Here is a 12,858-nt window from a genome sequence, read left to right as displayed (position 1 = left end):
GGCTGCTACCCTGCCGGGGCTGTGCTGTGCAGCAGGGGCCGCGTGGGGCTGCTGGCTGCCCTGCGCCCGGGGGGCCATGGGGGACTGTAGGGGGGCAGCGCTGGGCCCTGTGCTTGTGGCAGCCCTGGCACAGGCGAGGGGGCCCTGGGGATGGCCGGGGTCCCAGAGACCACGGACAGCATTCTGCTGCCCCCAGGGCAGGGCAGGGCAGTGTTCTCTTGCCCCTCCTGTCCCATCCCCCTCCCCACGCAGCCCCGGGGCTCGGCAGCCCTCGCTGTGTGCTTGGCTGGGCTGGGCAGCGGCCATGTGGGCGTCCCCCACCTGTTGGCAAGATGCTCTCCCCAACATGCTGTCTTTTGGGTGCAGAGGTTTGAGCCTGATTTGCAGGATGAGAGGGGCTATGGCCATCTCAAGATGGCATCTCTGAGCTCAAAACATGCTCTGCTGAGTCGGAAGCATAAAAGGATCCACAGGGAAGGATCAGGTTTTCTCAAAAATGCAGAGGACTTGGGGTTATTACAAGGCGAAGGTTTCATTATTGTATATGGACATTTCCAGCAGGTTCTTGTGGGTCCCACGGGAGCTGCAGGCCACCCCAGCCTCTGGGACACAGGACCCCTTTCCTCTCAGAGCCAGACCCCAAAGGGGGACCCACTCCCAGGGAAACCTGGCCATGGATTGCCCACCCCACCCACGAGGGCATGGAGCTGGCCCCACAGAAACCTTGTGGCTCAGGGCAGCCCCAGCCACAGGACCCAGGAGTCCTGGCTGCCACATTATCCTTTGGAGGCAGAGGGGACCCTCAGGTAGGATTCTTGTGGCAGCCCCCACCCGTGTCCAGCCAACGCCACAGCCCAGGATCCACAGCAGTTTTTGCAGTTAACAGTCTCTGTGTGACACCTTGGGAAGGAGCTCCCGAAGCCCTAACCCTCAGTGGAGAGCCGCAGGAGCATTGGGAACAAGGAACTGTGTTGTGGGCTGATGGTGTCCATCCAGCAGTCCTCCATCTCGCTTGTCCCCTTGCCCTCAGCTTGCCTCTCCAGCCACGGAGGAAGGATGCTCTTCCTGTTTCATCACATCAAACTCCTTTCCAATGTGCTCCTGCTCCTCTGCCCTTTGGCAAGGGGCTCCAACGCGGCCCCACTGCCTCCTGTCCCCTCTCCTTGCCCTAGAGCCGCTAGGAAGGGCAGCTGTGGGAATCGCATGAGCAGTGCCCAGCAGCGCCTGGGCCTCACAGGGAAGTGAGGGCCCCCACCCATGCCACCAAGAAGACCTGCCTGTGATGCAGCACATCCCACTATGACCTCAGCTCGTGTCATCTGGGGGCTCGGTAGGTCACTGCCATGGAGATGGCAGAGGCAGGGAGAGAGCAGAGAGATTTCCCCTCATGTCCTGGAAAGCAGTCACCTCCCTCCATCCCAGGTATTTTCCAAAATTTCTGATAACTCCTTGAGGACCATCTGCAGATGCTGCCAAAGGCAGTGAAATACCTGAAGTGGGGAACTAGAGAAGTCACTTCTGCGCCCCTGCACTGGCAGGTCGCTGCACTAGGCATATCAATGCAGGAATTGGGGGGTTGTGGTTGGGTTTTGGGCTTGGCATTTTTCAAAACCAGGCTCAAAGTCCTGTGGGTTGAAACAGCACAAAGTGTGGCCATGTGTTGAGATGCTTTGGTCACTCTCACAGTCAAGAAGTTTTTCCTCATGTTCAGATGGACCTGTCTGTGTTTCAGTTTGTGCCCATTGCCTCACGTCGTGTCACTGGGAACCACTGAAAAGAGTCTGACCCCATCCTCTTGACACCCTCCCTTCAGATACTTGTACACATTAATAAGATCTCCCCTCACCATTCTCTTCTGCAGGCTAAACAGGACCAGCTCTCACAGTCTTTCCTCATAAGAGAGATGCTCATGTCCCCTCATCATCTTTGTAGCCCTCCGCTGGACTTGCTCTAGTAGTGGCATGTCTCTCTTGTACTGGGGATCCCAGACCTGGATGCAGTACTGCAGATGTGGCCTCAGCAGGGCTGAGGAGAGGGGGAGAATCCCCTCCGTCAACCTGCTGGCAACACTCTTCCTGATGCACCCCAGGATATGGTTCTTAATGGCCTGCTGGCTTTCCTGAGCTCCTGTGCCCTTCAGAGCTGACTCCCATGGGATGCCCCAGCTGTCCTCAAAGAGGCCAAAGTCTGCTCCTCTGAAGTCCCGAGTCTGTACTCTGCTGCTGTCCTTCCTCTCTGTCCTCAGGATGTGGCACTCCACTATTTCATGGTCCCTGCAGCCAGCGTTTCCACTGATGATCACCTCCCTGATCAGTTCTTCCTTGTTTGCGAGTACCAGATGCAGGAGAGCGTCGCCCTTCTTAGCCCATCTGGCAGCTGTGCTAGGAAGGTGTCCGTGACACCCTGCAGAAACCTCCTGGACTGCTTTCACCCTGCGCTTTGCCCTTCCACTGCATGCCAGGGGGATTAAAGTCCCTCCATAAGCAGCAGGCCCTGTGTGCCACAGACTTCCTCAGCTTGCTTAAAGGAGCCTGCGTCCACTTCCTCGCCCTGATCGGGTGAACTGTAACTCCCATCGCAAGGTCACCCTTACTCCCATGCTCACTCACCTTTTCCCATCCAGCACCTTGTCCTTCCCTTGGAAGAGCTCCACAAATCCCAGGTGCCCCTTTACACAGAGGGCATCGCCCCCGGAATCTGCCCTCACAGTCACTGCTGAAGAGCTTGTAGCATGCCATCAGAGCACTGCAGTCTGGTGAAACATATGTAATGGTGAAAGGAGGTTCCCGCTAAGAGAGCAAGGCCTACAGTGCGCGAGGCCAGGGAGAAAAAGAGCTGGGCTGTGCAGGAATGGCAGGAGAGGTGTTTGCTGCCTGAGCTGCCTCTGCAGCACCTTGGGGCCTTTGATGGAGGAAAATCGATGTCCAGGAAGGAGAAGGTGCCCCTGAGAAAGTTCTTGGGCCTGCACAGCCTGCCATGCTGCCACCCTGTGGACATCATTAGCACAGTCCCTGTTCGTATCATGCGGGAGTGGGAAGAGGTTCAGGGAGAGGAGAGCTAGAAGGTGTTAAGCGTGCAGGGACATGAGTAGAGCCCTTGCTGTGATGTGCAGCTCTCTGCTGCACACTTGGATGTAGAGGGCATGGACTTCACCTAAAGACAGAAGTGGGATTCAGTTGTTTGGACACAGGCAGGTCCCATGCAGTATGTGCTGGAGACATATGGTTGTGCTTGACACCCCAGGCATCACTGAACATATTGCCTGCAAAGGGATGGAGTCTCACGGTTGCTCCATCAGAGCCAGCAGACGCTGGCATATGCCTTCCACCACCTCTCTCGCTTCAGATGTCACCACGTGTTTGTGTGTGGGCAGCTGGCTACTCCCCTCCCTCTCCAGTGATTAACATGGGAGCTTAGAGAGGGAGCTCGCATGCCAGCATCTTTGTTGTGCACACTCCAGGTTGTGAAAGGGGAATCCCACCTCCTGTGTGTTTGTGGAGTGCACAGAAGGAATCTGAATCCCACTCCATCCCAGGGGCTTCTAAACCAGCATGAGAAGCACTGATTGATGCATCTGAAGCAATATCTCAACCATGGATCATTGAAATCCCTTCTTGCCCCTTTCCTAGATGTCCTGCCTAATTAAGAGATGGGAATAGGGTCTTCCAGAGTGGGACATTTCCATGTCTCCTAGATGACCATCCTCTGATGAGACAAATTGCAATGCTGCAATGGGTCTCTCTCCACTCTTTAGAAAAGGCCCATAGGTGATTATTTCGTGCAACTTCAGTGACCGTGTCCCAGGAGGAGGAAGCACAAGGGAGAGAGAAATTCACGCCTTCAGCTGGACCACTGTTGCTGAGCAGAGGCAGGCTCCAGGGACAGAGAGAGCTCCTGGCAACGTGGCAGCACTGCTGGGAGACAACTCTTTGCAGGAGCAGCTCCCCTGTCAAGAGCAGCAGGGCTCTGGGCACTGCCTGCTCTTGATGACATCCATGAGAGAAGGCAGAGAGAAGTGAAAGGGAGTGTGGAGTGGGAGGCCAGAGGAGAGCTCCTTGTGGGAGGAATCTTCACAGCCCTTTGCACGGTAAGCCTCTGGCTGCAGGGCAATGCTACTGCTGTTGCTGGAGGGGTCTTCTAAACCCAGCCCATAACGGAGAGTTTTCTTAAGGCTTGCTCTCCTGGCTTCTCCAGAGTGCAGGAGGGGATTCCCTGCCACAGCATGCCAGGGACAGGGTGTCCTGCTGCCTTCTGCCAGGGAGAGCTGCATGGGTGTGAAGCCAGGGTGTGCCAGAGGTCTAGCCAGGGCTGTCATTCAGAGCAGTGTTCCTGCACGCCAGGCTGCTGTGTGCCCTGGGCAGTGAGTCTGCTGCCTGCGAGGGTCAGCACTCAGCCTGCCCAGCAAACTCCCCACAGCGCTGTGGGGAGAAGCTCTGGGTGGGAGGAGAGAGCCCGTCAGGGCAGGTTGAGTGTGCTGTGGAGAGGGTGGTGCGTGGGTCAGGGCTGCTCACAGCTCCAGCTCACCCTGAGGACATTTCTGGAGGGCACTTTTCAAAAGGAAGGTCAAGGCAGGGGCTACTTGAAAGGGAAGGAGCTTTCCTTCTAGGCTGTGTGCTTTGAGTTCCATAATGTGGGGAGGGGGAAAGCAGGAAAGAGTTTTGTGCTTTGGGAAGGAACTGGGACTCTCAACCCTTCCCTCTCAGAGATCACTAGGTCTGTGAGAAGGCTCAGCAAACCCCTTCAACCCCTCCTCAGCCTACAGACAGCACCAGCATCACCTTTATGGCCTTGTCAGGGTTTTTCTGACCTGCTCCTCAGGACCTTTGAGCACAGCAATGCCTCTGCCCAGCGCCCTGTCCCGGTAGGTTTCTGTCAGGCAGAACTGAGCATGCAGAGGGTGGGATGGGGTCTGTGAGCACCATCAGAGAAACGACATTGGGATGGAGAAGGAGCTGCCAGCAGGGAGAGCTCCAGGCAGCGAGATGGGCAGGGAATGAGAGGGAACTGCAAACGGAATCAGCATGGGTTAAAGGATTTGGGCAAGTGATGGTCAGTCCCTCTGATGCAGACACCTTCCTCTGAGCCAGTCCCCTGTGTCTCTGCTGAAGAGCAGATGGTAAATTGGTATGAGGAGAGGGTCTATCGCATTGGAATGGAGACATCCAGAAAGGGTCGGGCACCCGCTGCCTTCACATGACAGTTTCCCTGCCTTGCTAGAATGGGAGCTGGTGTGGCTGCTTCAGATACAAGCACCTGTGTTCAGGAGGGCAAGGCTGGGGGAGATGAATCCCTCACAAGCATCTTCCCTTTCCAAGACAGCTGGCAGCAGAGCTTGTCAGAGTCCAATTCTCCCTGACCAGGTTCTTTTAGCTATTCCACACATGGACAGTGTAATGTTTAATATTAAATCTTACTTCTTTGAAGATATTGGACCTTACACAGGATTTTTGATTTAGCAGAGTGACACAGCAATATGCTGAAATCACAATAAAGTGTGAGTTACACTTAGCAAAATAGAGCAATTGCAGTATCAGTTCAATCACAATACCAGTGTGATCCCCATTACTGGTCTCTATCCTGTGCTCACCATCACAACGCTGGGCATCCCCAGTCGCCGGGAAGGAAGACATGGTACGAAACCAGCTTGATCCCATTGCTCTCTTCCAGGTTCTTTTGCTAGTTTTTCAGTTTTTATACTCCGTGGTGGGCTGAGCCACGAATACACTCCCCCCCATGCTGGTCTGGCTAACTCAGGGAGACATTCACACTCTTTTGATGGACTCGGGAAAACATTGACACCAGCTGATCCACTCATTTGGTGTGTAGTCAGTTGAGCCACTCAACTGACATAGCTGTTTATCTAAAACCACGGTTACCCTCCAGTCGCAGTCCCCTTTGCCCTGAGATAAAGTCAGCTTTCTGTGCAACACCTGTAGTCAGTGACACCCTACCTTATCCCCTGAGCTTCATGGGCACATCCCCCTTGCCCATCTCCCCTGAGCCTTCTTCCATTGTAGGGGTTGATTGGTTGGTCCAAGTGCTATATTCCTCTCTCCTTCTGGTAAACAGTGAATATTCCCACTGGGTCATCGGACTGAGTGTCCTTAGCTGAGCTCATTGAGCCCAACCCCCTCCTGTCCCCACCAAAGAACTGGAAATGGTTGTCACCTTCCTCCATTTACACCCCCCAGCAGAGCAGCACTGACTCCTCTGGAAATCGTTAGCAGAGGCCCCTGCTCTGCATGGCACACTCAGGCAGCACAAAGCGGAGCTCAAGCCAGGGAGCTGAACGAAGGTAAAGGAGAGAGGAAAAGTGGGAGGTTCTGTGAGGAAGGCAAAGGGTTTGTCTCCCAGAAGACTGCTCTAATTTGTCCCTGTCTTTTCCTCCTTGGACAGGCCCCCATGCCCAGCATCAGCAAATGTCCAACAGCAGCTCCTTCAATGAGTTCCTCCTCCAGGCATTTGCAGATACGCGGCAGCTGCAGCTCTTGCACTTCTGGCTCTTCCTGGGCATCTACCTGGCTGCCCTCCTGGGCAATGGCCTCATCATCACAGCCGTAGCCTGTGACCACCGCCTCCACACCCCCATGTACTTCTTCCTCCTCCACCTCTCCCTCCTCGACCTTGGCACCATCTCCACCACTGTCCCCAAATCCATGGCCAATTCCCTGAGCAACACCAGGGCCATTTCCTACTGGGAATGTGCTGCACAGGTGTTTCATTTTTACTTTCTCTTAGCAACTGAGTTTTCTGTTCTCACTGTCATGGCCTATGACCGCTACGTGGCCATCTGCAAACCCCTGCACTACGGGACCATCATGAGCAGCAGAGCTTGTGTCAAAATGGCAGCAGCTGCCTGGGCCAGTGGTTTCCTCTAAGCTCTCCTGCACACTGCTAACACATTTTCCATACCACTGTGCCAAGGCAATGTTGTGGAGCAGTTCTTCTGTGAAATCCCCCAGATCCTCAAGCTCTCCTGCTCAGACACCTTCCTCAGGGAACTTGGGGTGCTTGTGGTTAGTGGCTGTTTAGCTTTGGGATGTTTTGTTTTCATTGTGCTGTCCTACATGCAGATCTTCACAGTTGTGCTGAGGATCCCCTCTGAGCAGGGCCGGCACAAAGCCTTCTCCATGTGCCTGCCTCACCTGGCCGTGGTCTCCCTGTTTATCAGCACTACAATGTTTGCCTACCTGAAGCCCCACTCCCTCTCCTCCCCAGCTTTGGATCTGGTGATGGCTTTTCTCTATGCAGTGGTGCCTCCAACAGTGAACCCTCTCATCTACAGCATGCGGAACAAGGAGCTCAAGGAGGCACTGAAGAAACTGGTTCAACTGCTACTACTTCAGCAGCAATAAGCTGCCCATCTCTCCTCACAAGGGATTTCCAGTTAACCTGGGCAACTCTTGTGCTTTGGACATTCTATCTGTGATAATTCTGTTTGTAAATGCTTGAATTCATCCCACTTCTCCAGCAGTACAAATCCTGTCTGTCTGGCCAGTTGCCTTCCATAAATCTGCATAGCACTGTGTCCGGGCAGGCCTCGCAGTCAGCATGTCTGTAATAAAAGGGGATTTCCTGAGGACAGTGCCTGAAGGTTGGGCTCTTCTTCCCAAGCTGGAACCAAGAATGCGCTCAGGGAGTTGCACCCGAAAAGGCCCTTTGCTGTGCTTGGGTTTTCCTTGGGCTAAGGGGCATGAGCTCCTAGGGTGATGTGTTTGGGCAGGAGGGCTGGAGTCAGCTGTAACTTGTGGGTGCCCAGTGTCCCTGGAGCAGGTGAGTGGTCAAGTGGTGTCTCCCGGGGACTGTCTGCCATATTACAGGGCTGGTGAGAGATGTCCATGCTTCTGGAAGGGAATATGGAGCCACCGCGAGAGCACAGGGGATCTCCTGGGACAGCATGTGCCTGGGATGGGCAGTGAGTGGAGACTCCCAAACCCAAGTGGAGTCGCCCAAAGGTAAAGGGCTAAACGGAAGAATGCACTGAATGAGAGCTCAGAAATCTCAGGAGAAGCAGTGGGGACCCAGCAGGCACAGGGAAGGGAGCCTCAAGACTGGTTCATGTCATCTAAAAGGAAAAAAAGCCCGCATTCATTCTGCCAAATGACACACGCGAACACCTCCTGAGCCATTTGAAATGCCCTGTGTTTGCTTCAAGAATCATCCACAGCCACAGAGCCTGGGAGGGGGTGGTCAGGCGCAATGGTGCTGGTCCAGCTGGGTCTGCCCTGACCAGCACAGCCAGTGCAGAGTCACCCTGTGGCCCCACAGCCCGCTCACTCTGCAGAGCAGCACCGCCAGCCTGGGGCCCTGCGGGGAGCACAGGGGAGGGGTGCAGGAATGACCGGCCAGCCCAGCACAGACACACTCCCCTGGGGAAAGGCTCTCTGGGATCAGGGACATCCAGGGGGGAGTAGGGGTGCATGTGTGTGCAGGGGAGGAACACAAAGAGAAACACTTTCCTGTGTGCACCAGCTCAGGGCAGGCATCTCTGTCGCTGGGGCAGCAGGATCTGCCTGAGCAGCCCCGGGACCAGGACTCTGGTGCTGTCCTGGACAGGGGCTGGTGCTGTGGTGCAAGTGCCCAGAGCTCTGCAACCCCCTGTGGTGGGCAGTGCTGCGGGGCCACCCTCAGGCTGGGCTGCTGTGCTGGCTGGTCTGGGGAGAGGGCAGGGGAGGTGGGGAGAGCTGGGGAGGGGCTGAGATGTGCTGGAAAGGGCCTGGGAGAGGCAAAAGGCCAGCAGGCAGCTCCTGTGTGTGAACAGCAGTGTGGGAGCACCCACCAGTGTGCTTGCAGGCACATGGAGGTCTCCTGGGAAAGGCACCAGGTCATGGAGGGTGCAGAAGAGAAGAGCCCAGGTTGTTCCCTGTGTTGCATGGACACACTGGGGAAGTAGCTCAGGGGCATCGTCTTGGACCAGCCCCTCACATGGCCCCTTCCCACTGCTGGCTGCTCACCCCAGCTGTGGGGTGGTGCATGGCCAGCTCCGTCCTCCTGCAGGTCTCCGTATCCCGATGGAGGGGAAAAGGCCAGCCTTGCATGGTCACTCTTCTGCACCAGACCCCAGCAGATCTGGGAGCACAGCTCTCTGCTAACAGATGTGGGGGGCCCAGCCCGGACTGGGCAGGTGCCAGGTGCTTGGATCCCCCAGACTCTGGGGAATCATTTCATAATCATTGAATAATACTCCAGCCCTTTCCATGTGCGAGGTCTCTGGTTCCATCTCCAGCTGAGTTCTGGCTTTCCTCACTCCATCCCTGTGTGCACGGACAAGGTCTCAATGCTTCCCCTGGGCAGCCTGTCCCCCTTCCACCCTCTGTGCCCTCCATCCTGGCACTCTGAGTGCTGGTGCTGCTGCCAGGGCAGAGGGGCAAGATTACCCAGAGCAGCTCCTCTGGGAGCTCCTCGGGAATAAACTGTGCCCAGTCCTGGTCTCATGCCCAGCCCCACAAGGCAGAGGGGAGCTGCCCTCTCCCAAGCCACCCTGGCGGTGCACTGGACAGGTGATGCCTTTGTGGGCAGCCAGGCTTCAGGTTCAGGCTGGATGCCAGCTCGAGGGTAGGAGCGCCGGGATTTTCATGGGCTTCCAGTGGTGAAGGGAAGTGATCACAAGTGCAAGTGCAAAGGCTGGGGGTGGAAAAGGCAGTGTGGGGCTGGTGAAGGCCCTCCCTCTGCTCCCCATGGGGAGGAGAGACCCCAGGCAATGCTGAGCTCCACTTTGTCCAACGGGAGGGGAGCACAGGGCAGGGTAGAAGAGGCAGATGGAGCCTCTTGGGATGCATGAGGGATTTCTGAAAACCAAAGCACTGAGCCAGGACCTTTGCATCTTACTCCTGATGCTGCCCCAGCCAGGCTCGCTCTGCCCTGCCTGAGGAGCTCTCATCCCTGTGCCAGCCATGCTGGAGCAGAGGCTGAGGAGCTGGAGGCGCCTCAAGCCAAGCTGTGCCAGCCATGGGGAGCTGACTCTGATCATGGTGTAGGCCAAGCCCCTCCTCGTGTGTCCCATGCTGCTGGGAGGGCAGCACAGGAACGGGGGAACAGCCTGCTCCTTTCCAGGGGCCGTGAGGGACGTTTTGCAAGGGAGACGAAGGCAATAACTTCTGTGCTACACTGGCACCATCTGTGTCCCCCCCATGAGGCCCCTGCTGCATCTCTGCCCACTCCTGCCCCTGCCCGGCCTGTTGCCCCCTTGCTCCCAGCCCCTGGCCCCTCTCCTGGCACCGTGGGAACCAGTTCTGCAGGCAGCAGCTCCCTGGCCACTGACTATCCCCACCTCTCCTCATATCGGGGATCAAGCCCCAGCCAGGCAGCAGGATGCCAGCTCAGAGGCAGAGGAGGACGAGGGAGAGTGGGGCTGGACAAGGGCTCTGCCCCTCACTCGCCAGAAATGCAGCCTGCAGGAAAGACAGAGCCTGTCTCTGTGCCCGGGGTCTTCCCATTCATGGAGTCACAGAGGAGTTTCAGTGGGAAGGGACCTCTGGAGGTCTCTAGTCCAACCTCCTACACAAAGTAGGGCTGCTTGGAGCCCTACAGTCTTGTCTGGAGATCGCTGGACTGTGCCTGACTCCGGTTACCATCCCCACACCTCCTCTGCTCCTCTTGTCTGGGTACTGCAGGCTGGCACCTCTCATCAGTGGGGCACTGCCCTGCCTGCCTTGCCAGCACCCTTGGCTCCCAACTCCCCTTCCCACATGGAGCAGCCCCACTCTTGCTGCTCCCGACAACATCCTCTTTGTAGCAGGAACCCAGAGGCAAATGGTGCTTAAACACTTGAGCTGGGATACAGAAACACTTGCTCTCGTAACTGTGCATCATCAAATCAGACCCCAAGTGGCTGCCCTCACTTTTTCATTCGGCTGTTTGTCTGTGGGCACCGTTACGTGGGTAGGGGCTGAAATCTGAAGCCCTCCTTACACCTTTGATTTGGCTTTCAGGCAAGAGTTGCTGTGGGGATATACGGTCACCTTTTGTACCTACAACCTTCTCTGGGATCTGCTCGGATCCCAGCTTCCCTTGCCAAGGCTTTCTTGCCTGTAGTGAGGGGGCAGGTCTGAGGCAGAGATGGGGAGTAAGGTCAGCAGGATGGGGACATGGTCAGGTCAGCACCCGAGAGGTGCAGGGCCAGGCTCAGGCATGTGCACAGCATAACTCAGGCCAGGCCCCAGAACAATGGGAGCAGCTCTCCAGCAAAGGGGAGGAGGCCCCACAATGAGGCCGGTCACTCTCTGTGTCCCCTGTTCTTGTGTCCAGCAGATCCCCCTCCATCTCTGCCTGCATCTCCACTGGCACTGCTCGCCAAGAGATGAGCCCTGGATCCAGCCCTTGCTCCTGAACAGATCACTCTGCCACTCTGAGCTCGTCCTATGGAGCCCACAGAGTTCACAAGCAGAGCAGAGGCCCTTTTGTGGTGCACTTCCTTGGGTGTATTTTTGCCTCCATCTTTGAAGAAAGGCCTGAGTTCAGGCACGTCACAGGGCAGATCTCCTTTTATTATGGAAATGTTATTCTGGAGGCCAGGGCTGGCAGAAAGGTGCCCAATGCCAGGTTCTCTTGGTGCTCACAGGAATGCACCACCACCACATTACGACAGTGCTTAGGCCATATACAAACCTCAGAGCACAGTAGGCCAGTGTGGATATGAGGAAAGGAAGCCCTGAAGAAATTCCTGCTACTATTGGTGGCTGTGTCTCCAGGAGGGCTGCAGCCCCCATGCAAAGACTGCAGTGAGGAAATGTGGGCTGTGGTAGTGGGGGGGATGGTCCTGAGGAGCAGAGGGTCTGTCCCCACAGGCTGCGTCCAGACTGTCCTGCTGCATCCAGACCCTCCACTCCCGCACCACTGTGAACGATGGAGCACGTGTGGTGAAGGGACCGGCCTAGAGTGACACCTGGCTACCACCCTTGCAGAAGAGGGGTGTGAGATCACACCCTAACTGTGGCCAGGGAAGCTGAGATCTCCTAACGGATGTAGGACCCATTGTCTCACCCAGCCTGTACTCACCAGAGCTCCCTTGGTGTCAGTGCCAAGAAAGACACTGCAAAGGGAAACTCTGCTCTTTGCACTGGGGGAAAGAGAGGAGAAGCAGAAAGACCTGGGCAGCACATCCCCAACAGGAAATGGCCCTGGTGTCCCAGAGGGAATTAGGCATGGATTTGGGGACAGTGACAGAGATGGAGCCAAGTTCGAGGAGGGAGAGTTCGAAGAGGAAGAGGTACATGGGGGTGTGGAGGCGGTGGTCGCAGACTATGGCTGTGATGATGAGGCCATTGCCCAGGAGAGCAGCCAGGTAGATGCCCAGGAAGAGCCAGAAGTGCAAGAGCTGCAGCTCCCGTGTGCCTGCGATTGCCAGGAGGAAGAACTCATTCAGGGAGCTGCTATTGGACATTTGCTCCCTCCCAGCTCAGGGAACTGTCTGAGGAACAAGAGTCTTTGACAAGTTAGGACAGACTTCTCTGCGCAAAATTTTCTCTTAACCTGCCCCAAACACACACACATTACCTCTCGCCATCTCAGCACGACTCTCATTGAGCTGCATGGCTGGAGCTCTGGTCTGTGCTGCCTGAGGTTGCTGTGAGGAGCACAGAGGCTCCAGAGGAGTCAGCCCTGACCTACAGCAGTGCATACATGGGAGCAGGGATGACTCAACTTCTATATTCACCTTTTGAATCAGATTTAATCCACTGCTCATGCAGAAGGGCTTTCAGCATCTTCACTCCCACTTCTAAACAATGTGAGTTCATTAAGAGTTTTAAGGATATTTTCCTTTCCTCTCCTCTCCTCTCCTCTCCTTTCCTTTCCTTTCCTTTCCTTTCCTTTCCTTTCCTTTCCTTTCCTTTCCTTTCCTTTCCTTTCCTTTCCTTT

The 12,858-nt window shown here is 55.9% G+C and overlaps 1 pseudogene; it reads left to right on the top strand.

Moving 5' to 3' along the window:
- Positions 1-6,437: 6,437 nt before the first annotated feature.
- On the top strand, positions 6,438-12,430 carry LOC136994096 (olfactory receptor 14J1-like; annotated as a pseudogene).
- The last annotated feature ends 428 nt before the right edge of the window (positions 12,431-12,858 follow it).

The sequence above is a fragment of the Apteryx mantelli genome, chromosome 24 (genome assembly GCF_036417845.1).
Source record: "Apteryx mantelli isolate bAptMan1 chromosome 24, bAptMan1.hap1, whole genome shotgun sequence".
Lineage (NCBI taxonomy): Eukaryota > Metazoa > Chordata > Aves > Apterygiformes > Apterygidae > Apteryx > Apteryx mantelli.
Note: the sequence above shows the minus strand (reverse complement) of the source record. Positions and strands in the feature narration are given on the sequence as shown.